The sequence below is a fragment of the Rattus rattus genome, chromosome X (genome assembly GCF_011064425.1).
Source record: "Rattus rattus isolate New Zealand chromosome X, Rrattus_CSIRO_v1, whole genome shotgun sequence".
NCBI classification, from domain to species: domain Eukaryota; kingdom Metazoa; phylum Chordata; class Mammalia; order Rodentia; family Muridae; genus Rattus; species Rattus rattus.
This window is the reverse complement of record NC_046172.1, coordinates 18,557,649-18,584,570: the sequence shown is the minus strand read 5'-3', so window position 1 is coordinate 18,584,570 and position 26,922 is coordinate 18,557,649. Positions and strand designations below refer to the sequence as shown.

The following is a 26,922-nucleotide window of genomic DNA, read 5'->3' as shown; positions in this document are numbered from 1 at the left end:
TCCCTGAGAGCAGTTAGGCTGACAGCTAGGAGTGGGGGAATAAGAGGCTAGGGGTTAAACAGACTCTCTGCTAGGCAGACAGATAGGGAGAGGGGCAATAGCTAGGTAATAAAGATGTCAAATTTCCAAGATGGTCAGCATCTTCCTCACTCTCCTAACTTGAGACAAAAGCCTGGCAGCTTAAAAACAAAGGCTTGTAGGGTTTTGTCTCCTACCAGCAGGCCCTCTGTTGATGGACTGGCTCAACAAGTTCCACTCTGGTTCCAGACATCTTATGCAACAGTTGTAGGCCAACTGACTATCCTATCTCTTCTTCAAACTAATCACAAACTAATTACAGGAGGAAAACTCTTCAGACTTAAAAACCACACCTTCAGAAGGAGACTGGATTTTTCAGCTTCCCAAGTCTCTTCTCTGCTTTGCAGAGGGTCATTTTCTCTACCTATCTGTAGTATGCTTGTGCTTCCTCAACCCCAATATAGACACATTTCTTCAACTGCTAAAACAAACAAACAAACAGAAAGTGAAAGAAAGAAAATACTTGAGGTTTTTGTCCTCAGCAAATAAAAGGATGGAATTACCACGTTAAAAGGACAAGATTATAGGGCATAAATACCTTGTGATAAAGGAAGGCAAACAAGAATCAAGTAGCTGGTAGATAAAAAATTATGATTTTTATGGGCAGGAGTTTAGCTCCATGTATAAAACTGAACATTCATTCCCATCACATGCCTGGTTGTGTGGAGTCATGGGATTAGATTTCATTAAAAGAGAATATATGTAGAACAGATATAAAGATTGAGTTTTGTAGAACTCCAAAGTTTACAGGTAAAATGAGCAATTTAGCAAAGGAGACTGACAGACGAGATCAGAGGTCAAAAGGAAAAAAACAAGACAATGATAAGAACCTGGACACCACAGAATGATTTCACAGAAGTGGAATGACTATGGTTTTCTTTTGCTATCCTAATTTGGAGGTCATTGGTGACTGGCTTTCCCACAAGCATTTTCAATGAGATGGCCCAGACAAAGGCGTAGAGCTAAAAAGAGCAAAAGAACAAATAGGATCAACAAGGAAAAGAATCAGAAGGGTGGAAACTCGCACACTTCTCTCAGTAATAACTCTAGACATAAATATCTTAACTCCACAAATTAACACACAAAAACTGGATGTTTGAGTTTCAAAACCAGATGCAACTGTGTGTGCTATCCTTCAAACATAATGGTCTTGGTTAGTTGCTGGACAAGTTGACCCAAGTAAGAGCCATCTGTGAAGAGAGAACCCTCAAATGTAAAAAGACCTCCATCAGATCGGTCTGTAGACAAGTCTGTCGAACATTTTCTTAACTAATGATTGATGTAGACAGGCCCAGCCCACAATGGGCAGTGCTACCTTGGATGGTCCTGGGTTACATAAGAAAGCAGGCTAAAGAAGGAAGGCGGAGTGAGCCAGAAACTCTGCCATAGAGTCTACTTCAGTTCTTTCCTTCAGGCCTTTGTCTTAAATTCCTGCCCCGAATTCCCTTCATTGAAGACTGTGATTGGGACATGGAAGTTACAATTAGCTCTCTTCACTCCAAGTCACTTGTGATCATGGTATTTACGAAAGGAAAAGAAACCAAACAAGAATATCACCCCCTGGCAAAGAAGGACAGGATAGAAAGGAAAGGAAGACAGAAAATGTTATATTAAATACAGAGAAGCAGCAAGCAACTTGGGCTAGCCATCTTCATATCTAACAAAATAGACTACAGGCCAAACTTTTGTCAGAAAAAATAATGAAATTCAGTACATATTAATAAAGAGAATAATCCATCAAGAAAATATAATTATTGCATATATACACATATATGTATATATGTATATATATATATATAAATGTATGTATCAAACTTTCAGGTATCTAAACTAAACTAAAGTATCAAACCTAAACTACTGGGTATAAGCAGATTGATTTTTAAACATACAATAGTTGTGAGAAATCTTAATAACTCATCTAATAAATAAATAGACCATCAAAATAAAAGTAAATAAAACAGAATTAAATTGAAATATATTTAAGTAGATTAAAATGATAGCTTTAGAATACTCCATTGGATAGCTGTGGAATACACTGTTCTAAGCAGCCTGTGGAAGTTTCCCAGTTTAGGCCATCAAGCAAGTCTTAAAAATAGAATTTTTTGAAATGATTTCTGGTATCTTATCCTAGTACAATGGAATAAAACAGAAAAACTAACATCAAGAGAAACTACAGAAAATATATAAATATGGAAATTAAATATTGTGCTTTAAATGCACAACGTATCCCATAGGCAAGTACCAATCCCAGACACTATACTCCGTTATGCTTGCAGACAGGAGCAAGTTAGCCAACAAAAAGCTCCACCCAGCAGCTGACTCAGACAGATACAGATACCCATAGCCAAACAGTGGATGGAGTTCAGGGACTCTCAAGGAAGAATAGGAGGAAGAATTGTGGGCCCTGAAGGGGATAGGAACTCCACAGGAAGACCAACAGAGTTGACTAACCTGGACCCTTAGAGCTTTCAGAACCTGAACCACCAACCGAAGAACATATACAGGCTGGGACAACCCCACCCCACCCCCAGGCATATATGTAGTAGACAGGCAGTTCAGTCTCCATGACTACCTTGTCTGGCCTCAGTGGGAGAGGATGCACGTAATCTGGCAAAGACTTGATGTGCCAGGGTTGGAAGATACCAAGGTGGAGCCTACCCTCTTAGAGGAGAAGAGGAGGGACTGGGAGGAGGAGAAGCATTTGGGGTATAATAAATAAATGAATAAATAAAAAGAGAAGTACCTCATATCATGGCCACATACATGAAAGAAGAGGAGGAACAGGAGGAGGAGAAATAGTATAACTAAACATGCTACATTAGAACAAATTGCAGAGCTCTCAGACAATTAACCCACTGGCTACTTACAAATCCTATCTTACAAACCATAATAAAACTCTGAGTTGGTCCACCCCAACATCCACCCCACCTATGTACTGCTGTAGCACATGAAGGGGCCAGTCATGCAGATCCAAAGCTGTGGGATCTCCACAACATAGGCCAACAGTGGGATACCTAAGAAGAGTCCCAGAGACAATCCAGTGTTGACAGTGTGGCAGAAGCCAGAGGTCTCAAACCAGATCAATGACTCATTGCAATGAACATTTGCAAGTAAAATTGTATGGCCTAAAGGGTATACTGTGTGACACACCATGACGTATCACAGCTTCCAAGGCAATTTTTTTGTTTGTTTTTTGGTCTGGTTTTTTTGGGGGAGGGTTGGAGGGACAGAGGGCAGATATGAGGGGATGGGGAGATGGGTGGGATTGGGGTACATGATGTCAAATTCTTAAAGAATCAATAAAAATTTTAATTAAAAAAGAAATAAAAGATGTGTAATGTATTATTAATAAATGCAAATGTTGCTTTAATGAAGTGTTTTAGACAAGTATGAAGAAACAGGTACATGTGCAGTTGAAGCATATGTTAATTGATCCAGACTATTTATTAAGATTTTAAAAATGCTCTGAAAGTAAAGCTCAGTGCTAGTGTCCTTATAAAGCATGTGTGAAGCCCTGCATTCAATTTTAGCACTATTTTAAAATACTTAAAATGTGGAGATCTTTCTCTCAGTAATATCTTGTCAAGAAATCCAGTTATATGTGTCCAATGAGACATGATTACACCAATGTATCATCATCCTTAATTATACACGAATATGAAAAAGGAATTTACCCACACTAGTCTGTTTCATCCTCACAATCCTGAGGTAGTTCCACTTAGTATGCACTTTTAATATGATGCAGCACAAGGAAGATAATTCTCTTGAAGAAAGTGAGCAAAAGAATCCCCACTTCCCACCATGTGTGCTTCATATCATATAGTCCCAGGTACTTCTCTCAACTTTCAAACTTAGTCTTTTACGTTTCAATGGTTTTTCTATTTGCTCTCCTCACAATGTGGAATACCTTGTCAACGAACCACTCCACACACCATCTTTCTCCTGTGGGTTCATCACTAAAGATTTGGTTCCAACTGCAGGTCACACATTTGCTTCCCCATAAAGACTGCCATGATTTATATCCTCAAGTTTTCCTCTTTAAAAAAAACCCACAGCATCATGTAAAATTACTTAGTGTGGCAGTAAGAATTATAATTATTTTTAAGATTAGTTTATTATTAGTGTGTGTATGATGTGTGCACGAGTGTGAGCATACATATGGAGGTCAGAAAAGCAACTTTTCAAGAGTCAGTTCTCTACCTGGAGGACCCAAGCTATACCTCTCTTGGGTATATACCCAAAAGATGCCTGAACATATAACAAAGACACGTGCTCCACTATGTTCATCGCAGCCTTATTTATAATAGCCAGAAGCTGGAAAGAACCCAGATGCCCTTCAACAGAGAATGGATACAGAAAATGTGGTACATCTACACAATGGAATATTACTCAATATCAAAAACAATGACTTTATGAAGTTCATAGGCAAATGGATGGAACTGGAAAATATCATCCTGAGTGAGGTAACCCAATCACAGTAAAACACACATGATATGCATTCACTGATAAGTGGCTATTAGCCCAAATGTTTGAATTACCTTAGATGCATAGAACACATGAAACTCAAGATGGATGATAAAAATGTGAATGCTTCACTCCTTCTTTAAAAGGGGAAACAAGAATACCCTTGGCAGGGAATAGGGAGGCAAAGTTTAAAACAGAGACAGAAGGAACACCCATTCAGAGCCTGCCCCACATGTGGCTCATACATATACAGACACCCAATTAGACAAGATGGATGAAGCAAAGAAGTGCAGGCCAACAGGAACTGGATGTAGATCGCTCCTGAGAGACACAGCCAGAATACAACAAATCTGAGAGGTGAATGCCAGCAGCAAACCACTGAACTGAGAATAGGACCCCCGTTGAAGGAATCAGAGAAAGAACTGGAAGAGCTTGAAGGGGCTTGAGACCCCTTATGAACAACAATGCCAAGCAACTAGAGCTTCCAGGGACTAAGCCACTACCTAAAGACTATACATGGGCTGACCCTGGGCTCCAACCTCATAGGTAGCAATGAATAGCCTAGTAAGAGCACCAGTGGAAGGGGAAGCCCTGGGTCCTGCTAAGACTGAACCCCCAGTGAACCGGTAGATTGTTGGGGGGAGGGCAGTAATGGGGGGAGGTTGGGGAGGAGAACACCCATATAGAAGGGGAGCGGGAAGGGTTAGGGGGATGTTTGCCCGGAAACCGGGAAAGGGAATAACATTCGAAATGTAAATAAGAAATACTCAAGTTAATAAAAAAATAAAATAAAATAAAAAAAGAGTCAGTTCTCAAGGATCAAATACAGGTTGCCTGTGCTTTTACCAACAGAACCACTTCGCCAGTCCTTTTTGGGGGAATATCTGTATGGGGGAGGGGGAACTGAGGGAACGAGGGCTGATGGACAGGAAACTGGGAAGGGGAATAACATTTGAAATGTAAGTAAAGAAAAATATCTAATAAAAATTAAAAAAAACCAAATTTTTAATTTATGCACACACATCTGCAAGTTCATGTAAGCATACATGCATGTGTGTATTTGTGTTCTGTCTCTGTGTGTGTTGCATAGCCACATTTGGGGGCGGGGAGCTGTATGTGGGGCTCGAAGAAGGTGCTGGGTTTTCTCATCTATCACTGCCTTATTTCCCCAAGACTCAGTCTCTTACTCAATCTGGCAAGCTCCAGCGATCCTCCTGTCTCTGCTCCCACAAAGCACTGGGTTAGGTTGGCTTTTCATGTGGATGACTGGAATTTGAACTCAGATCTTTATTGTTGCACAGGAAACACTAAGCTACCGGACCATCTGCAGCCCCTTGTAATCTTATATTATTTCTTTTGAGGCATCATGTTTCTTCCCCAGAGTGCAAACACAAAGAGTTTTATATGAAATAGTTTATGGTTTACTTTCTCAAGGTTCTATGAAGTAATTACTTGTTCCCAAATTTAATAAGGTATGAATGCCAAAACTGTGTATGTTTATAAAATATACTATGAGGTTTTAATGTATATGCACAATGCAATAAAACTACCAATGAGTCTTCATCTTAGTTTTTACTCTTCAAGAGAGAGTTCATGATTTGTCTATAGCCCTGGCACTTAAGAGACCACACCATACCAGGCACTCAGTAAATTTTATATTCACTTTTTCAGAACCAGGGGCACACTTGCAAATAACAAAATTCCCTAGGAGTTTCATTTTAGTCAGAGAAAATAGACAATAACCAACGTATAATATGCCAAAGAAAGTAAGAGTGTATCTGAAGAGGAACGCTTGAGACATTGCTTGGATATTAAACAGGCCCTTCTGCAGTGGCAAACATAGTAGAAATGAAGCCAAGTGTCTATTAGAAAAGGATTCAAGCATAAAGAATGTCAGGTCTGAAGTTCCAGTGAGTTGAATAGAGTGAGTGAATAGATTAAAGGTAGAAGATGGTGACAGAAGGGAGCAAGCCTGAAGACTGTTGCATACCACGGCAAGCATAGTGACTTTTGGTTGGAGTCAGACACAAAAATAGAAAGATTTGTGAGGAAAAGCAATATGCTACCTTTCAAGTATAACAGGGTCACTCTAGCTAAAGTGTTAGGAACAAAGACAGAAGAGTTGAGGCTAGTTAAGAGACCACTATCATTCTGTAAGGGAGAAAAAAGAACCATTGGACCAGCTAGTGCAGCCTAATGCTGGTAAGAAGGGGTAATTTAGGACCTGTTTCCTTATGTATAGAGATAATCTTCTTTGTTGATATACCTCTTACACACAGACAACAGTGACTGCTGATGAGTGGGTATACAAGAATACTTTGCAATTTACTGAGAAGGGGAAGTCTAAAAAGAGGAGTAGGTTGGTACTAACCATGGCGTCTTGAATTCTGTGCTTCAGCGAGGCTAAACACCAGACAAGTTAAATGCAGGAGTAAACACAAACAATTCTCATTTATTTCCTACAACCGGAAGTTTGCATCTATAAAATATCTCCTGGAGTATCATCCATTGCAAACTTCACAAACAAACTCCATTACTGCTGTTAAAATCCCTACAGACTAGAGCTGCAGCTGCAAGCATGTGCAAGACCCTTAGGGCTGATTCGCAACTACATGGAGAAGAGTGTTATGTGTAGTCTGCAATACACAGAATTATTCTCTTTAGTTGTCACCATCGGCTGAGATATTTTATTCCAGTATTTGGACAACTGTGATATGAAAGGATGTGTGTGTGTGTGTGTGTGTGTCGCACACACACACACCTGAAAAGAGAGAGAGAGCCATTAGTCTATAGAAAAGATACTGCTGAGGTTTTTTTTTTTTTTCAGGGAAATGAGAAAGATTTGCATGAGACCTCTACACTCCAGCGATGTGTGAGTAGTGAGATGTTGCTGTGTCTCACGTTTACAATGCACTGCCTTTTGTACTTTACACTTCTTATAATTGTAGGTCAACAAAAGTTACTATCAACTGGGTGGTAGTAGCTTATACCTTTAATCCCAGCACTAGGGAGGCAGAGGCAGGAGGATCTTTATGAGTTTGAGGACAGACTGGTACACAGAGAGAGTTTCAGGACAGCCAGGGCTAGTCAAAAGGACCTATATCAAAAAAAAAATCAAAAAAGACAAAAGTTACCATCATATCCTTCCATACTAGGGGATGGGGGCATGAAAAGAGCTATGCTTAGCTGACTGCAATGTCAGAGGTCTTTCAGCAGTAGTCTGTTCACTGCTAGACTAAACCCCACTTTGTATTAAAAATAAAAAGTCAAAAAATGAGATGATTCCTAATAATCTGCTATACTTGCAGGCCAGTGCATAACCCAACTGCCGTCAGAGGCTCCTGCACCTGATGTGAGCAGATGAAGAGATCGACACACAAACATGACCCAGAGGTTTGGGAACCCTGAAGATGGAGAGGAATGATTGAGGGTGCCAGAGGGATTGATGACCCTGAGAGAACACGGTCCACAGATTCAACTGAACATGGCTCATAAGGGCTCACAGAGACTGAACAATCAGGCAGTCCGATTGGGTATAACCTAGATCCTCTGAATCAATGTTAAAGTTGTATAGCTTGGTGATCTTGTGGGGCTCTTCATGGAAGGAACAAGGTCTATTTCTGATGCTTTAACCTGCTTTTGGGACCCTTGTCCTCCTACTGAGTTGCCTTGACCAGCCTTAATATGTGTGGAGATGCCTAACCTTACTGCACATTGATAGTCCATGTTTAGTTGCTATCCCTGAGAGGCCCTTGTCCTCCTACTGAGTTGCCTTGACCAGCCTTAATATGTGTGGAGATGCCTAACCTTACTGCACATTGATAGTCCATGTTTAGTTGCTATCCCTGAGAGGCCCTTGTCCTCCTACTGAGTTGCCTTGACCAGCCTTAATATGTGTGGAGATGCCTAACCTTACTGCACATTGATAGTCCATGTTTAGTTGCTATCCCTGAGAGGCCTGACCTTTTCTGAAGGGAAATGGAGGAGGAGTGGATGGAGAGGAAGGAGGTGGGGAGATGGAGGCGATGGGTGATAGAGGGAGAAGGGGAAACTATGGTAGGGATGTAATATATGAAAGAATATATTAAACAAAACAAAACTAAAACAAAAAGAGGCTTCAAAAGAGATGCTGTAGTATATTTCCACTCATGAACCAACTACACAGTTGAACTTCCTCTGATTTTGATCTCCATTAACAGAGTTCTCTGACTCTAAAGGGGCCAGTGAGAATAACTAGGCACCAAAACAATGCAGTTAAATCAAACAAAAGAATCATTTTCTCTGTGTTCAGTAAACAGCCAAGATTTAAAAAAATGCATTAACCCTGATCATGTCGCCTTTCCTCACTCAGAATGACTCCACTGTCGATGAATCTGGTTGAACTGAGCCCACAGGGGCTTTTGTATGCTGTGGTTGCTCCAGGGAAATGCCTTGCCGGTGATGAAGAACAGTCTGTCCTCTCTCTGTAGACATCACAGCATTCTATAGCTCACGGAGGCAGGTGTGAAAGGTACTATGTATCATATGACATAAAATTGATGAATAATTTATATTCTTTCGGTAGAAAGATAGTATAGTCTAGTGGTTAAGAGAAGGCAACGAAGTAGCCTGGGCTTAGGTTGTGTAGCCTCAGCTAATTTATCCAACACATATTTACTTTCCTAATATGTATAGATACCTTTGGCATATTAGACGTCTCAATGAACAAATGGTGAGGATTCTTACCTTTGGAAAATATGAGCGAGATCTCATAGGTACTCTAAGAGCCTCTTTGACATTTCCTTCCTTTAGATAATGTTCTGTTTTGTTTGCTTTGTTTTTACTGCAGTATGTGCGTGTGCTGTGTGCATGTGTGTATATGTGTAGGAGTGCAGGGGGCAGGTACTTGTATGGAGGGTACATGTGTGGGGTACAGTGTATAGAAGTCAGAGAACAATTTGCAGGAGTCAGTTTTCTCCCTCCACCTTGTGAGTCCCAGGGATTAAATGTGGGGCATCAGCCTAGGTGGCAAGTGCCTTCATCTACTTGCTGGCCAATTTGTTTTTGACAAAGGATCTCACAGGCTATCCTCAATGCCATTTTATAGCTCAGTCTGGCTTCAAACTTCAGGTGATCCCCTGCCTCAGCTGGGATTACAGACCTATCCTACCATCACCAACTTAGCAAAATTTCTTCTTAAAGTCTCCAGTACTGGCCTCTTCCAAATTCCTTGCTTCTGTGTGATAGTTAGAGGGATTAAATCAGAAGTTGTTTCTAGTAATCACCAGTTTTAGGTCAGGACTAACCATGATTTGTGGCTCTTTTTGTAAATTAATGGGATTGAACTATCTCTCTGCCACATACACTTGGCAAGAAAGTTTAAGAAATATAAAAGGTACATGTTAAAAAAGCAAGATGTCTCTTTAGACACTGAGATGTCAGGGGAGCAGGTACACTCCTACCTAACTTCTTGGTTCCCATAGATGTATTCACTTATAAAATATATGTGGCTTTTGGATTAGGAGATGAGGATTCAGGGAGATGGGAAGGATAGGGCATGACAGCCACCAATGGAAGAAAAGTAAAGAAGGGATGGAACTACAGAAAAGAAAATGAAATGAGGGACTGAAAAATGACTTTTAAAATGTATCATTAAGTAGTATTTCATTTTCCTTTAAGGATGAATAATAACCATTACACACACACACACACACACACACACACACACACACACACACACACACACCATTATTTTCTTTATTATTATGTTGACATATACAAAGATACAAAGGCTGATTTCCCAATCCTAGCTATTTAAATAGTATCTACTATAGTCATGGATATTGAATTATCTCTGTTGATTTCAATTCCTTTGTGTATATACCTAGAAGAGGGCTACTTTGATCATTTGGTATATTTACTTTTTTTTAAAGAAACTCTACCTGATTTTTCCCATGGTAATAGTCATTTACATTCCCATCAGCACTGCATCAGAGTTCTTTCTTCCCTATTCTCACCAAAATTTGCTTTTTATTTTATTTTAATCTCATTATTGATTTTTACTTTCCCAATGACTAATGATGTCGTCATGACATGTTATTATATGTCTCATGACCATTGGGTCTTCTTCTTTTGAGGAGGACCTATTCAAAGACTTTGTCCATTTACAACCACTTTGCTAGACCAGCATAATTTCTTCCTACATTCCAAATCTAACTCCTCCACCAATAGATAAGTCTTACCAAAGAAGGTTCTATTTACAGCAAAAAAATACTTTATGTCAATATGGATGTTTTGCCTAAATGAATGTCTGTGCACTGTATATATACCTATATATACCTGGTGCCCCCAGCAGGCAGAAGAGGAGATCAGATCCCATGGAACTGGAGCTACATATTGTTGTGAACCACCATATGGGTGTGGGGAATCAAACCTGGATCCACTGAAGTAGTAGGCAGTATACTTAATAACAGAGTCATCTCTCCAGACTAATTTGCCCTTTTAAATATTGATAATTGGGTGTTCTTACTAGCTTTTCCAAGACCTTTATACATTCTGGATAACATTAATATTTATCACATAGATAAATGTCAAATATTTTTTATTCCATAGGCCCTTCTCATTCAATTATTTCCTTTGATGAGCAGGGTTTTCCCCCTAACTTAGTATATATCATTTGTCTAGTCTAGCTATTGTTTCCTATGCTTTGGGGTTTATGTAAAAAAAAAAAACCAACCATTGCCTATACAATGAAAATATAAATGTTCTCAAAGGTTTCTTTTATATTGTCAGGTTCTATGTCTAGATGTTTAATACATTTCAAGTTAATCTGAAGCTAGCCTTACCTTCATACCAAAACCAGATAAGGACATAACAACAAAAGAAAAGCTATGCAACAGAGTGCAAGGCATTTCTTGAATGGAAATACTATAACTTTGAACAAAACGCTAGCACATGGAATCCAACAGCACATCAGAAATCTCATTCATCCCATGATGAATCCACTTGGCCCAAAGCTAAGAAATCGTAGAGCCAGATTTGGAACTCAGATTGCAATTTTTCAATTGCCAACGTTTTCATTTAGTATGTTTCCTTCTACAAATAACCTTTCCACATTTTGTTCCCCTTTTTTCTGTATACAAGTCCTACCTTTTCAGAAGATCGAGGAATCATAACTTAGGGTTTTTATTTTCCCCTCATTTGGCCCATAGTCCATATCACAGAGTACAGTATAATACCCATAGTATTAATTTCCTGCCAGGCAGTCATAAACCTTTGTGACATTATCAACACTTCAGCTGACAATCTTGACAATCATAATAGTAATAAAAATTATCAACTTTTTACTGAAGATATGTCTACTGAGTATTTCCTAAGTACAAAGATTACATAATAAAAGCACATATCAACTTCTCGTAAATTGGGCGGAGTGGTGGTGATATATGAATAATCTCAGAACTTCAGATATAGAAGAAGGAGGTTCAGGGCCAACCTTGGCTATAAAATGTACAAAATGAGTCTGAGGCCAGCTCAGACTAGAGTAAACAATCAAACCAAACAAATCACAACAAGACCACACCTGTAAAACTAGTTCCTCCTAGTTCCCGCTCAGTTAGAAGTATCTCAAGGTATTACATAGGTCATTTTCTTCACCTAATGCGACCACATTTTACTAAGTACTGCCTGCTTTTTGACATCTTCTAAATGTACCTCAAAATTATGTAGGTACTATTGCACTATTAAAAGGTATCAGGCCCTGATTGGAACAGCAGGTCTCTAGCTAACTCTAAAATATGCCAAACATAGGTCTTGGGGCCCTTCTCTAGTAATCCTCCTACTAGACTGCCTCTGAAAAACTAACTTAGACAGAAACATAACAAGGTCCATCACAATTCTGCTGCTCTGTCTTAAGAGAAAGAAGATTTAGGTTAAGAGAAACAAATGCTGGGGCAAAGTGAAAGAGAATTACAGCCACATGAATACTGAAAGACTCAGCTATCCACAAACAAAACAGCACAGACAAAACAGTCCCACCCTCGCCCCGAGACATTTGCTTTTCCTGTTGTTTCCGTGGTTTGGGAAACTTCCAGTTCTCTTCGTCTCCTTTTTTTCCTCTCTTCCTTTCCCCTTTCATGCTCTTGGACCTTTCCCCCTTCATAGACAAGAGCAAGAAACCTTACATGTGAGCTCACTAAATGGAAAGCTTTCCATCAGTGTGGCTTGAGCTCTGCTCACACCACTCAGAACCCAGCAGGGGCCCTTGAGAAAACATGAGAAATGTCAAACACTAACCCTCACTTGGAAACACGCCCTCCATAACTCATCATATCCTGGCCTCCACGGGAAATCGACGGAGGAGATTCTTTTGGTCTGACTTTAACAAAAGGATATGCGCAGCTAGGTGTACAAAATGGATACAGGTAGGAAGGGATGAACAAAGGCATTTTCTGGAGCAGTTAATACATATCATACAACAACCTAGGGGACTACACAATGACATTGTACACAGTGACATTGAAAACGGAGAGACTGAAAAAAAAAAAAAAAAGAAAATGGAGAGACTGGGTAAAGGCCACATAAACTGGGGAACTATTTTCTCCTCTCAGGCCTTCATCCAAACATCGAGACACAGAAATGTGCTCTCTCTTAAGAAGAAGGGGGGAAGCTGAAAATAAGGTAGAGATAGGAGGACTAAAAACCACAAAGCTGTATTTGCATTGAAAGTATATTGTTTCCCTTGGTTGTAGATTACCAATTCTTTAAACATGAAGTTTCCAAAGACAATCTTATTTGTACTTGAGACAAGACTGACAGAATACCATCTGACCACTTAAAAAGATGCCATCAATACTACTGATAATATTGGTCTGGTTGAAAACTACAGAGGAAAATTAAGTAGACACTGCATCACACAGAGCCAAGGTAAGATGTTGATTGAGGAAACCAGGCCTTGTGAGGTGGCCCCCAAGCCTCCCCTCTTCAGCCTTTAACAATAGAAACCCAAGCTTTTGGTGACAAAGGACTCCGACTCAAGGGAAGAAGGCTTTCTCTGAAGTAAACTGGTCTCTGATTTCCTCTTTCTTTCATTCCCCAAAATCTTCAAACTATTGCAAATACATTTTGATCCTAGGGCTCTGATGACAACAACACTTAAAGACTAAAGAAAACGAGCCTGTGTCCTACAACAACGAATTGTGCTCAACTTACTCTTATTACTTTGGAATGTCTTCTCATTTAAGAATTTCTATATCTTTCTCTTAACTCTACCCATCTACGAACCTCTGAGCACTGCATTCAATACACAGAGATCAAATGTGAGATATAAATACACGCAACAAATTAATAAATATGCAGTAAAAAACAAGCTACATTAAAAATTCCTTCACAATAGCATAGGCTCAGTTCAGTTACTATAGGCCTCATGTACATTTATAACCTTTATAACCGATTCTTAAATGATTCTTAAAATACAGTTATTTTACTTGTTTTCATTAGTTCTCTGAAGTTTTTAAACCAGAGCAGGTAATATATTAATATATTTCAGAAATAGTATTTTCCAGATGCAACAGAGCAGCTGTATATATGAATTCACAGTGACAGTATACAGAAGCCCCATGTAAGCACAAGCCATCCCAAATGGAGAGGGAAGAGACACAGGAAGTCCCACCCCTAACTGAGGCAACTGAAGGTCATTAGGAGAGGCAGATTTCCTGAGGAATATTGCCCCTGCTAAGTTGATCACAGTTCAGTTAGAGACCACATATCCACGAATATAGGATATTAGAAATTAGACATGACGGGTGCAAACACACAAAATTGGGTGGGTAGCAAAGGGAGGTAGGGATCTGGGAGAAATTGGAGAGGAGGTCAATATGACTGAAACACATTGTATAAAAACTGCAGAGAACTAATGAAAACAGGTAAAAGAAATGCATTTTAAGAATAAAATTTAAAAAAAGAAGATGCTACTTACTATTTCAGAGTTCTCAAGGTGTATCTGACTTTCCAAGCCACTGATGAAGTAACAGAATTCAGGAGCTGGCTTCCTATGGCACATAATAGTACATCATAACAATGATAGCTATTTACACAGAGCAGTAGGTGCCCGGCACTACATTAAGTGTTTCTTATATATGACTAGCTTTTAAACACACAATAGCCCTATCAGGTAGGTAAACTATTCTGTGAAAGGAGAAGTAACTTCTTTAAAGCCATACAATTAGTTAAAAAAACTGTAGCCAAGTGGTGGTGGCTGTGCAGACCTTTAACCCCAGCACTCTGGAGGCAGAGATGGGCATGTCTCTGAATCCAAGGCCAGCCTGGTTTATAGAGTGAGTTTCAGGACAGCCAGGGCTATACAGAGAAACCCTGTCTCAAACACAAAAACCAAACCAAAAGTTATTATGTACTGAATATTGCATCTTTCTATCTTCAATTCACACATTGAAATCCTAATCTCAAAGTGATAGTATTAAGAGGGATGTCAGTGGATGTGGTAAGACCACAAAAGCGGAAGCCGCATAAACAGAATTTCTTCCCTTACAGGAAAACACCACAGGGGGACTCTCTTGTCACTTTTCTTATGCCAGAATAGCAAGAAAACATAGCTTTCCATGAACCCAGAAGTAAGTCCTTCTAAGATGCTGGCACCTGCCTCTTTAACCACACAACCTCCAGGACTGTTTAAATAAGTAAACAACAACAAACAAAAACCAAAACCTAAAAAACAGTATTTAACCAATATTTGGCTGCAAAAGCACAAGACAGGGCTTGTTTAGGTGGCCATATTGTTGAGGTATCATGAGTGAAGCTTGCCTGTCCATTTTATAATACACACCCTCACAGCAGAGGTCCTGGTTCTCTAATTCTCCCAGCCCTCTTCTATGGTGTTCCCCAGCCTTAGGTACAGGAAGTGTACCATAGATATATTAGCACCCTATGCTGGATTTCACACCCTATGCTCACTTGTTCTCTATTACTTACTTTGCCTGGTGGTAGTTTTCTGTAAGCAACTCTGGTCTGTCTGTTGCAAAGAGAAGTTTTGTTGATGAGTGTGAGAGCTATATTTATCTGAGAACTTTTATATATTAATGTCTTTGGATCCTACACAAAACTTTAGGATATGAGGGGATAGAGGTGATCAGAAAGGGCCAGCACTCAGGAACAGAGTTCTGGGTGGATCTCTGAGTTCCAGTCCAGACTGGTCTACAGTCATTTCCAGGACAGCCAGGGATACAGAGACAAACCCTGTCTCAAATAAAAAAGATTCTAGAAATTTACTAAATGTATTAAGGCATGTTATTCCATCTGGAAAAAAAGCAGGAGATGAAAATTCTAATACATTATGCTTCTGAACTGTTAAGTATTTTAAAACCAGAACATTTTAAAGTCTTGCACACTTTATACCAACATTCTACCCCAGGATAAATTCAGTTCCAGTTCAATCCTTTAACTCAAGTGCATTGAGAGAAATCATGAGCAAAGCTGAAGGGTTTCTAGGACTTGAGTGCCAAATGCTTATTTCCTCTGGATTGATTTTGAGCCTTCTCTAGTCATCATTATCATCGCAAAATCACACGGCTCACTGAGAAATCAAGATTTTAGCCATGTAGCTTTTCCTATAAAAGGTATACCAAACAAAATAAGATTCTTAGAAAATATCCATGGGCTATGGCACAAACCAGATAATTAACCAAACTTTGCCTCTCTTAAGTTCTGGCAAGCTAATGGTGGCACCATAAATATTTTCTAATAATAATATATTGTTTACATGTAATTTCCAAAGAGTATATCATAAATGTTTTTCAGCATACATATACATATTAAATGGTAACTATGTTATATATTGTCAATTAGCTCAACTTGAAAAATTATATTTACATAGAGAGATATACATATTAGAACATCATGGGGGCTGGAGAGATGGCTCAGTGGTTAAGAGCACTGACTGCTCTTCCCGAGGTTCTGAGTTCAAATCCCACCAACCACATGGTGGCTCACAACCATCTGCAATGATATCCAATGCCCTCATCTGGTGTGTCCAAAGAAAGTGACAGTGTACTCATATACATAGAATAAATAAATCTTTAAAAAAAGAGTATTTTAGAACATCATATTATACACCAAAATAGAAACAGACTTTTTCCATAAATTTATTTATTCACCTTCCATGCCAACCACAGAGCCACACTCTATGAAATTTGCATGTAAATAGATGGAACTAGAAAATATAAACAGATTTTTATAACACTATACCTTAAAGGTGAGGGATAAAAGTCCACATCACACTGATGGAATATCTTCCCTTTTCAGTCTGCACTGGATGTATCTATTCTATTCAGTCCACAAGGCCAGGTGCACAGAAGCCCAAAAGATTCCTGTAGCGACCCTGGACCCTGGTCAACAAAAGCTTGGAACTGCTGGTTTTTGCTCTCTCAGGAATCAACTTCAACCAAAAAACAAAATTAACACTAGCCAGGGAAAGTCAAACAAACAACAGGAGAAATGATCTGCCTTCCTACATTACTTTTTGTCTTGGACTCCTACCAAAAGGTGGGTGCTGCCTAAATATCTAGGAGGTCATCCCACATCAATCAAACGTAATGAGGCTCCCTACAGGTTGGTGCAATTTTACCTAACAAGCTTGACATTTAAACCAACCCATAAAACTTTAAACATGCTTTCTTAAAACTTTCAATTTTTATTTTTTATGGAGTATAAGTATCTGGTCTGTGTATATATGTCCATGCCATGTACATGGAAGACCCACACAGGCCAAACAGAACATCAATCCCAGAACCACAATACAGTTGTCTGTTAGCCAACATGTAGTGCTGAATCCTGGAGTCCTCTGGAAAGGTTTTTCATTGTAATGCTCTTAACCACTGATTTTAACAAAGGTCCATGTCCCCAGCTCTTAACTTCTATACTGGCACAGAGATTTTCAGTTCTTAAATTTCTCTTTCCCACCTGTCTCAGTTAGGGTTTTACTACTGTGACAGGCACATGACCAAAACAGCTCTTGTAAAGGACAACATTTAATTGGGGCTGGCTTACAGGTTCCTGAAGGATCAGTTCATAATCATCAGGCAGGGAGCATGTAGAATCTGGCAGGCATGGTTGCAGGAGGGGCCAAGGGAGTTCCGTGTCTTAGTCCTGAGGCTGCCTAGCAGGGCTCTCCCTAGGCAACTAGGATAATGGTCTTAAGCCCACCCACAGTTATTTCCCCTGTTATGGGGCCACCTAATAGTACCACTCCCTGGGCTGAGTATATACAAACCATCACACCACCCCCACAATACTGAAGACAGAACCTAGTTCTTTGAGCATGCTAGTTAAGTACTCTTATCATTGAGCCATATCCCCAACACTTCTATTATTTTGAGGCAGGGTCTCACTGTGTTGCTTGAGATAGCCTGGACCTCACTCTGTAACCAGAGGTAGCCTTCAAGTTGCAATCCTCCTCCTGCTTTACCCTCCCACTTAGCTAGGATTACAATCGTAAACCACCTGACCTGAATAAAACTTGAAATTTCAAATCTCTGGGTATATTTGATTATGTGCAGAAAAGTGAGTTCATTGAAGAAGTTATCTGAATAGACTCTTCCTGGATGATATGAGGATAGTTACTCATTATTGGTTCTCAGACCATTTTTTCCTCCACAGTACTGGTACTAGAAAAGAATAAACTTCACTCTCAAATTCTCAGTATCAGATTCTTATGCTTCTCTATCAGGCGTTTCTCATATAACCCGCTGCTTAGAATCGCTTGCCCTGGATCATAGTGATCAATTCTTTGGCTCAAACTGCCGAAGTGTCTTCAGCTGTACTACCATGTTCCTGCTGAGTTATCTAGATGCCCCTAGTAAACATAAGCTCATACATACTCAACATGTTTAATCATTTTGAGACTTGAGAACTAATGAACAGCTCTCGGGGAATAGAACCTATTTTTTTCACAGCATACATTTCTTGGAAAAATAATGGGAAAGAATGGCCCCCATATGTATATCTACTTGAATGTTTGGTTCCAAGTTGGTGGAATGTTTGGGAGGGGTTAGGAGGTATGGCCTTGTTGAAGTAGCTGCTTGGCTAGTCGGGAAATTATTATTGTTATTGAGGATGGGCTTTGGTTTAAGCCGTGCAGTCCCAATTTTGCTTCTGTTTGCCTCCTGCAATGGTCAGAATGTAGCTCTGAACTTCTGGCTCTGTGGCAACGCTTGCCTGCATACCAACACACCCTACCAGAAAGTCTGGACTAACCCTCTGGAAACTGTAAACAAGCCCCCAGTTACATGCTTTCTCTAGAAGTACCTTAGTGTGTGGTGTCTATTCACAGCAATAGAAGAGTTAACTAAGAGTTAACAGGTTTCATTAAAACATTTGCATACAAGCATATAACATACTTTAATGACCTTCAATACCTTTTGGCACCTGACATCTATGCTTCCTCTTTCCTTGTTTCTTTTCTCTCATACTCCTCTTTTTTATTTCCATGTCATTTTAACCCTAAATTTTACATATGGGGAAAACAGCATTTGTCTCTAGGAAGCTTCTACAGTAGTAGGTTTCCATATGACTTTTTTGAAAGGACTTTAATGTTAGATATCTCTACTTATATCCCTGTATTCTGTCTTATATTTCCCCTTTCCTTCCAACTCTAATTTAGCCTCTCTATTCCATTATATCCCTTAACACCTTATACCACCTAGTTCCTATTTCCTTTCCTTAGAAAGTTATTCATTCCATACACAACTCACAGTTCCTATGGGTGGTCAAATGAAGCCCTTGTGGCTAAATATCCTAAATGAAAGAATACATATGACATTTGTCTTTCTGGGTCCTGGATCAACAGTGATCAAATTCTTTAGCTCAAACTGCCGAAGTGTCTTCAGATATACTACCATGTGTTCCTGCTGGTACTCAGGTACCCTAAGTAAACATAAATACTTCCTCGCATGTTTTAATCATTTGAGACGAGAACTTCATACGACAGCTCTGAGAGATAGAACCTATTTTTCCTTGCCCATTTCTTGGAAAAATATTGGAAAAAGAATGACTATATGTATATCTTGAATGTTTGGTTCAAGTTGGTGGAATGTTTGGGAGAGTTAGGAGGTATGTATTGAAGTAGCTGCTTGTAGTCAGGGAAGATTATTATTGTTATTGAGGATGGGCTTTTAAGTTTCAAGCCGTGCAGTCCAGTTTTGCTCTCTGTTGCCTCCTGCAGCTGGTCAGAATGTAGCTCTGAACTTCGCTCAGCAACGTAACATGCATACCAACACACCTACAGAAAGATCAGACTAACCCTCTACAGAAACTGTAGCAAGCCCCCAGTTGTGCTTTCTAGAAGAGTACCTTAGTGTGTGGTGTCTATTCACAGCAATGAAGAGTTAACTAAAGAGTTAACAGGGTTTCATTAAACATTTGCATACAAACATAACATACTTTAATGACCTTCAATACCTTTGGCACCTGACATCTATAACCTCTTTCCTTATTTCTTTCTCTCATATTTTCCTCTTTTTATTTCCATGTCATTTAACCCTAAAATTTTATATAGGAAAACAGCATTTGTCTCCTAGGAAGCTTCCTACAGCATTAGTAGGTTTCCTGTGACTTTTGAAAGGACTTTGTCTTAGATATCTCTCTTATATCCTGTATTCTGTCTTATATTTCCCCTTTCATACCAACTCTAATTTAATACTCTCTATTCCATTATATCCCCTTAACTTTTTATACCACCTAGTTCTATTTCCTTTCCCTTGAAAGTTATTCCCACATTTCCTTACTGACTTTCTGATTCCTATGGGTATTCCAAATGAAACACACATAGCAAAGCTAATATCCTAAATGAGAAACCATACTGACATTTGACTTCTCTTTCACAAATTAGATTTGCATCACTCACGATTACTTTCTAAAGTTCCTTGTTGACCTGTAATTTCACAACCTTACTGTTTTCTTAACAGGTAATATTCACTATTGTACAAATATACAATTTGTTCTTATTCATTCATCAGTTAATACCAAAATCAAGCTGCTTCCATTCTTTTTTTTTTTTAAGATTTATTTATTATGTGTAAGTACACTGCATAGCTGTCTTTCGAGACACACGAGTAGAGGGCATCAGATCCCATTACAGATGGTTGTGAGCCACCATGTGGTTGCTGGGATTTGAACTCAGGACCTCTGGAAGAGCAGTCTGTGCTCTTAACCACTGAGCCATCTCTCCAGCCCGGCTGCTTCCATTCTTAACTATTATGAATTGAGCATCAATGAACATGGATAAAAAGATATCTCTATAATAAGCTACAGAGTCCTTTGGGTATATGCCCAAGAGTAATATAACTGGATTATGTGGTAGATTTATTTCTAGATTTTGGGAGAACCCCACATTGATTTCCATGTGGCTGTACTAGTTTTTACTCCAATCAGCACTGAAGAAGTCTTCACCTTTCTCCACATTCATTTCAGCAAAGGAGAACTCCACCAACAGGATATCACAATCGTAAGTATATATGCAAAAACACATGTGCTCAACCAAAAATAATAGAACAAAAATATTAAATAGGGTGGTTGATAGGAAGGCGGGGTAGAGGAAGAAATAAGAGATAGTTAAATTCTAAAAATATTCTGAAAAAATCATATGAAAACCTACTGTAAAAGGAGTTAAAATGAAGGTACACTGCAATGGGGTAACAATGTCCCTACTAGGTACCACAGGCAAACAAGTAAAATCCCTAGTGCCAAGGATGGGTTCCTTCTTTTAGATTCATTAACAGTGAGGGCCCATTGACCCTTAAACATTACAGGCTCTTGCCACTGTTAAGACTCGATTGCTAAAGATACCACAAACTTGAATCAGAACAGAAAGTCAAGCTGGAAATCAAATAGAAGATTCTTCTCTACTGGCTAACTTTCCTAGTACTGAAAAATGCTATACATGTTGTCAGAGTTGAAAAGTAATAGTCAATCTTACCCTGTTGGGAATCCTTTGAGCAACAATAATTTCTGTCCTGGCAAAGCATGCTCACTGGTGCACTGGAACATTATAGAAGTAATCAACTACTTTCTGTTTGAGTTTAAGTCCCACTCCAAAAAATGAAACTGTTACTTGGCGCTATCAACAGGGCCAAGGCTCCTCCTGGCAAAGGGACCCATTCCGGCTGACCTCGGAGCGCTCCTTGGAATCCTGACGCTGGCCTACCCGACCCCGAAGCGAGAGACCGCCAGCTCTCCGGGCGCTAGTTGCAGCCTTACTGTTTGTTCTGCGTTTTTTGCGGTGGCCTGTGGCAGGTGACTACCTAGGCCTCTCAAGGTCAGGTTTTCAAAGACTTAGAAAGTGACACATAATCGCTCAAGGTCAATGGAAAAAAAAAAGCCAAGGGAGACTTGCAGTTTCTCTTTAGTAGAGGCTGGAAGTCCCACCCATAACTGTGTGACCCCAAAGTCTGAGTGACATTGGAGAACTGCCCTTCTCTAAGCTATCCAAAGACTTCTTGGGAGAGGCCTTGGCTGCGTTGGCTTTCTGTACTTCTGCCCAGATTGTGATAACGTCGAACATGTAACTCTTTAATTTAGATGTCGTGGCCTCCCAAGGTAACTTAGATCAGAGGAGGGTAAACACATTCTAGAAGCTGATGGTTGTGAGCTTCAGGACAGAGGTGCCAAGTTAACTCTGGTCCTAAGAAGAGCGCAGCAGTACTCTGAATACTAAGTCATCTCTTTTGCTTTCCATTTTTCACAGTTTTGCGGGTACAGACGAATGGGGTTGGAGAGTGTTCACTGTAAAAGCAATTTTGGCAAAATATTTTTCTAGCTTGTTTTGAACTGGTTTTTGTTTAGTGGAGGTGAGAGTGCAAGATCTCTGTTTAGCCCCACAATTTCCACCAGTGTGATTTGTAGACGAGGCTGGCTCCATTTTCATTGCTGAAATTAAAGACTTGTGCCACTACTTTTGGAGACATTTTTAAAGGTATGGTTTCAGAAACAAAATAGCTTAAAATATGTTAACAACTTTTTTTTTTCCTGGCAAAGATGAATTTGGCCCATGATCTGTAGAAGTTGATTGAAATTAGAACTGATAAGATGGGGGTGGGGGGTAATAGAAACAACAATGACGTATGTGAGCATGTCTTAGTGAAACTTGTTTCTTTGCATGCTGTTTAAGGATTCATTAAACTATTTTAAAGATTTGTTTGCAAAAAAAAAAAAACAGGGCCAAGAACCTGTGGTCAGGTTATATGTTCTAGGAGAAACTACTACCATTACTCACTGCTAAATGAATATAGTGTTAAAGCAACTCCTAATGACTTAACATTATTATTCCCATAGATAGATGCATTTTCAACAATCATAAAAGAATCCTCTTCTTGCAGCAGATGCTGAGGAACAGAGACTCACCATGAGTCACGGTATAGAGAATGAGAGAATGCTTAGCACCAAATGGGGCATCTTTATTATAGGGTCTCCCCCCAAGTCCAATAGATCATTCTAGAAAACGAGGCAAAAAGAATGTAAGAGCCACAGGTGGATGACTACAAGCAGTGTTTTTTGGACACAGCCAAACAATTGCACATATGGACTCACGGTAGTTATAACAGCATACACAAGACCTATGAAAGCCCAAAGCAGACAAAATCCAAGCATGAAAAGGGGAGGAGGACACGAAGTCTCAAACTTCACTGAGGATCCTTTGTCAGTTAACAGTTGCTAGAAGGAGAGTCGATTTTCTTTAAGAATGCAGCCTCTTGAGTGTAGATCATACTTTGGTGGACAGCCATACATATATGGACAGGACAAAATGAACTTGATAGGGTTTTTAAAAGCAATACAAAGTTGGGTAGGTTGAGAAGTGGGTATGAATCTGAAAGGAGTTGGGATGAAGGGGAATGAACATATGAAAGTACAATGCAAAAAATTCTCAAAAAAATTAATAAAAATGTGAAGGGAAAAATAAAAATATCAACAAAATGAAAATAATCAGAACTGAAAATGTCCCAAAGATAGGACAAGAGAAAGCATCTAGGGCGCCAAACAAGCAAGACGAGGGAAGAACCTCCGCTTGTCATGGTATAATTAAATACTAAATATACAGAACAAAGAAAATATAGTGGAAGGGGTAAGAGAGAAACAACAATTCACATATAAAGATATTTTCAGATTACAGTGAATTATTCAACTGAAACTTTAAAAGACACATGCCAGCCGAGACTACTACACTCAAAAATCAGCAGAGCTATCTGTCACAATTGAAGGGATATAAAAACTCTGTATGATAAAAAGTGACTGAAAGCATTTATAACTGCTAACCCAACTGTACAAAAGATGTCTGAAGGGGTTCTTCAAACAGAAGAGAAAAAAAATTCCACCACTGAAACCACAGGACAGAATAAACCACGCTGGAAGAACAATCAAGCATGAAAGGAAGAGGGGCAAGGACACCACAGAATCAACAAAACAAACCCAAGGAATTGGAACACAGTTCTCAACAATAATTCTTAATATTAATGATCTCAATTCCTCAGCCAAAAGACACAGAAAAGCAGATGACATAAAAACAAGGAAATAGGGCTGGAGAGATGGCTCAGTGGTTAGGCATATACTGACTGTTTTCCAGAGGTCCTGAGTTCAAATCAGCAACCACATGGTGGCTCCCAACCATCTTCGTAGTAGGATCCAATCCCCAGTCTGTGTGTCTGATGACAGGATAGTGTATTCCGCATACATAAAAATAAATACATTTTATATTTTAAAAAAAAAAAAGGAATATCTATTTGTTGTCCCTCCCAAACATGCACCTACCTACAAAAAAGACTACCTTAGGATGAGAGAAAAATTGTTCCAGGAAAAAAGGAATTAGAAATAAAGTTATGGCATTGCTCCACTAATATCTGGCAAAAACAAAAACTAGTGAGAAAAGATAAAGTCCTTAACAGTGTCTGCAAGAGTATGTTACAATCTAAACATATGCCCGAAACACAGATGCACTCAATTTCATAAAAATATTACTAGATGTAAGGTCACAGCAGTAGTGAGTAACTTGAATAACCCACTCTTACTAACTGAGATGTCTTACCAACAAAAGTAAATGAGGAGGGTTGGGGATTTAGGCTCAGTGGTAAGCATCTTACTAGCAAGCACAAGGCCCTAGGTTGGGTCCCAGCTCCAGAAAAAAGAAAAAAAACAAAAACAAAAAAAAAGAAAAAAAAAGTAAATGAAAATATACAAATTAATTTGGTGTCCTATATCAAAGGTGACCTGTGAGACATCTATGAATATTCCATACAAACACCACTGGATGCTTCTGTATTTTCTCAGCAGTTAGTGAAACTTTTCTGCAAAATAGGTTGTGTATAAGGGCATAAAACTAGTATCAACAACAAACAGGAAAATCAAGATAATTTGTTGCATTCTAGCTGATCATAATGTGACTACAAATCAATGGCAAAAGAAACCCTTGGACATACAGAAACATGGGGCAATGAAATAGCATTATGGCCTGGTCCTAGAAGGAGTCAAGAGGAAGATGAAAGCTCTTAGAATCAAATGGAAACAAAAAGACAGCATATTAAAGCATGGGATGGAAGAAAGCATAGGACATTTGTATCTCAATATTCTACGATGAAAAATGAATAGATCTCAAACAAATATAATGTTCTCACTAGGCTCTGGGAAAAGAAGAATAAGACAAACTGAAACAGTAGATGAAAGAACCATCATCTGGGCAGAAATTAACAAATGAAAAAAGAAAAGAAAATCGGTATAAGGAATCAAGGAAATAAATAGTTGATTCTTTCAAACAAAGAAACAGGATTGAAAACCGTTTAGCTAACCAAAAAGAGTAAAGATAAAAATTAGATAAAAATGGAGCCATTACAACAGATGCCATTAAAATCCAGAAGATCATTAAGTCTTACATCAAAAATGTATATTCTACTAAATTGATAAATCTGAAACAAATGGATAATTTTTTAAATGCATATGACCTACCAAAATTATGTCAAGATGAGATGAAAATATAAACACTTCTATAACAAGCTGTGAACATAAACATGAATTTAAAAATCTCTCAAGTAAAAAAGTTCAGGCCCAGATAGATTTACTTTTCTCAGATGTTCAAAGAACTAACATCAATGCTTTTAAAAGTATTCCTAAAAAATGGAAAGAGAAGGGATATTACCAAACTTGAAAAAATGAAAAACATGCAAAAATTCTCAACAAAATACTTGCAAAACAAATTCAAGAACGTATCAAATAGATCATTTACCATGATAAAGTTGTGTTCATTCCAGAGATAAAAGAATGGTAAAATAGATATTGGAGAGGCAAAAACCTGTATTCTCCTCTTGTTGAGAAGCCACAAGAAGGACAGGAGGGATCGGGGGAGTGAGAGGAAGAAGGAGAGGTGAACACATGTACCATGCTCCAGGCTAAGCCATGGTGGGCCCCAGCCCACGAGGCCAGCTGTGCACACATGGTGAGCAAGTGGTGGGACATGATCAATAAATGTTATAAATGACATAAAGGTACTCAACAACCGAAATCACAATGGTCATCTCAGTAGGCACAGGGAAAGGATTATGACCACATCTAACATCTCTTCATGTTAAAAGTCCTGAAGAAACCCAGAATAGAAGAAACATATGTTAACATACAAAATGATGTAAGCAATAAACATAGTTAAGATTATACTAAACAGGAAAACTCAAATAATTCCCACTAAAATAAGGAACAAAAAAAATGGTTCTACTTTTGAAGCTGTATTTACTATAGCACTCTAAGTCTTAAGAGAGGAATGACAGCAGAAGTAAATTAAAGAACTCCAAGTAGGAAAGGGGAAAAGGGTATCCTTGCTTACAGATGGCATGACCTTATATAGTAGAGACAGTAAAAACTCCAACAGAATACTCTTAGATTTAATAAACACTTCTAGCAATGTGGCAGAATAAAAAACTGTCATAAAATCAGTATCCTTCCTATATAACAATAACAAACATACTGAGAAAAAATCTGGGAAACTTCTATTTGCAGTAGCCAAAACAAACACCCCAAGAGAAAACTAAGGAAATGAAAAGACCTCTACAATGAAAAACTTAAAAGACTAAAAGAAAAGAAATTGAGAAAATACACCCAAAACAAAACAAACAAAAACATTCCTGGACTACAAAATTCAAAACTCTGAAAAGGGATATCCTACCAAAAGCAATCTACAGATTTGATGCAACTCTAATAAAAATTCAGTGAAATTCTTCATAGAAACAAGGGAAAAGTCATAAAATTAATGCAGAATCACAAAAGAATTCAGACAGCTAAAACAATCCTGTACAATAAAAACACCATTGGAGCTACCACTATCCATGATTTCAAGTTATACTGCACGTTCATTTTAATAAAAAG

The 26,922-nt window shown here is 38.8% G+C and overlaps 1 protein-coding gene across 1 annotated transcript in view; it reads right to left on the bottom strand.

Annotated features, from left to right (window-relative positions):
* The window catches only part of Klf8 (Kruppel like factor 8), a 173,240-nt gene that overhangs the window by 73,247 nt on the left and 73,071 nt on the right, over positions 1-26,922 (bottom strand). Inside the window, exon 2 of the mRNA XM_032889654.1 lies at positions 14,495-14,567. The gene's annotated coding sequence lies outside the window, so the exon portion shown is untranslated. The remainder of the gene's footprint in view (positions 1-14,494; positions 14,568-26,922) is intronic.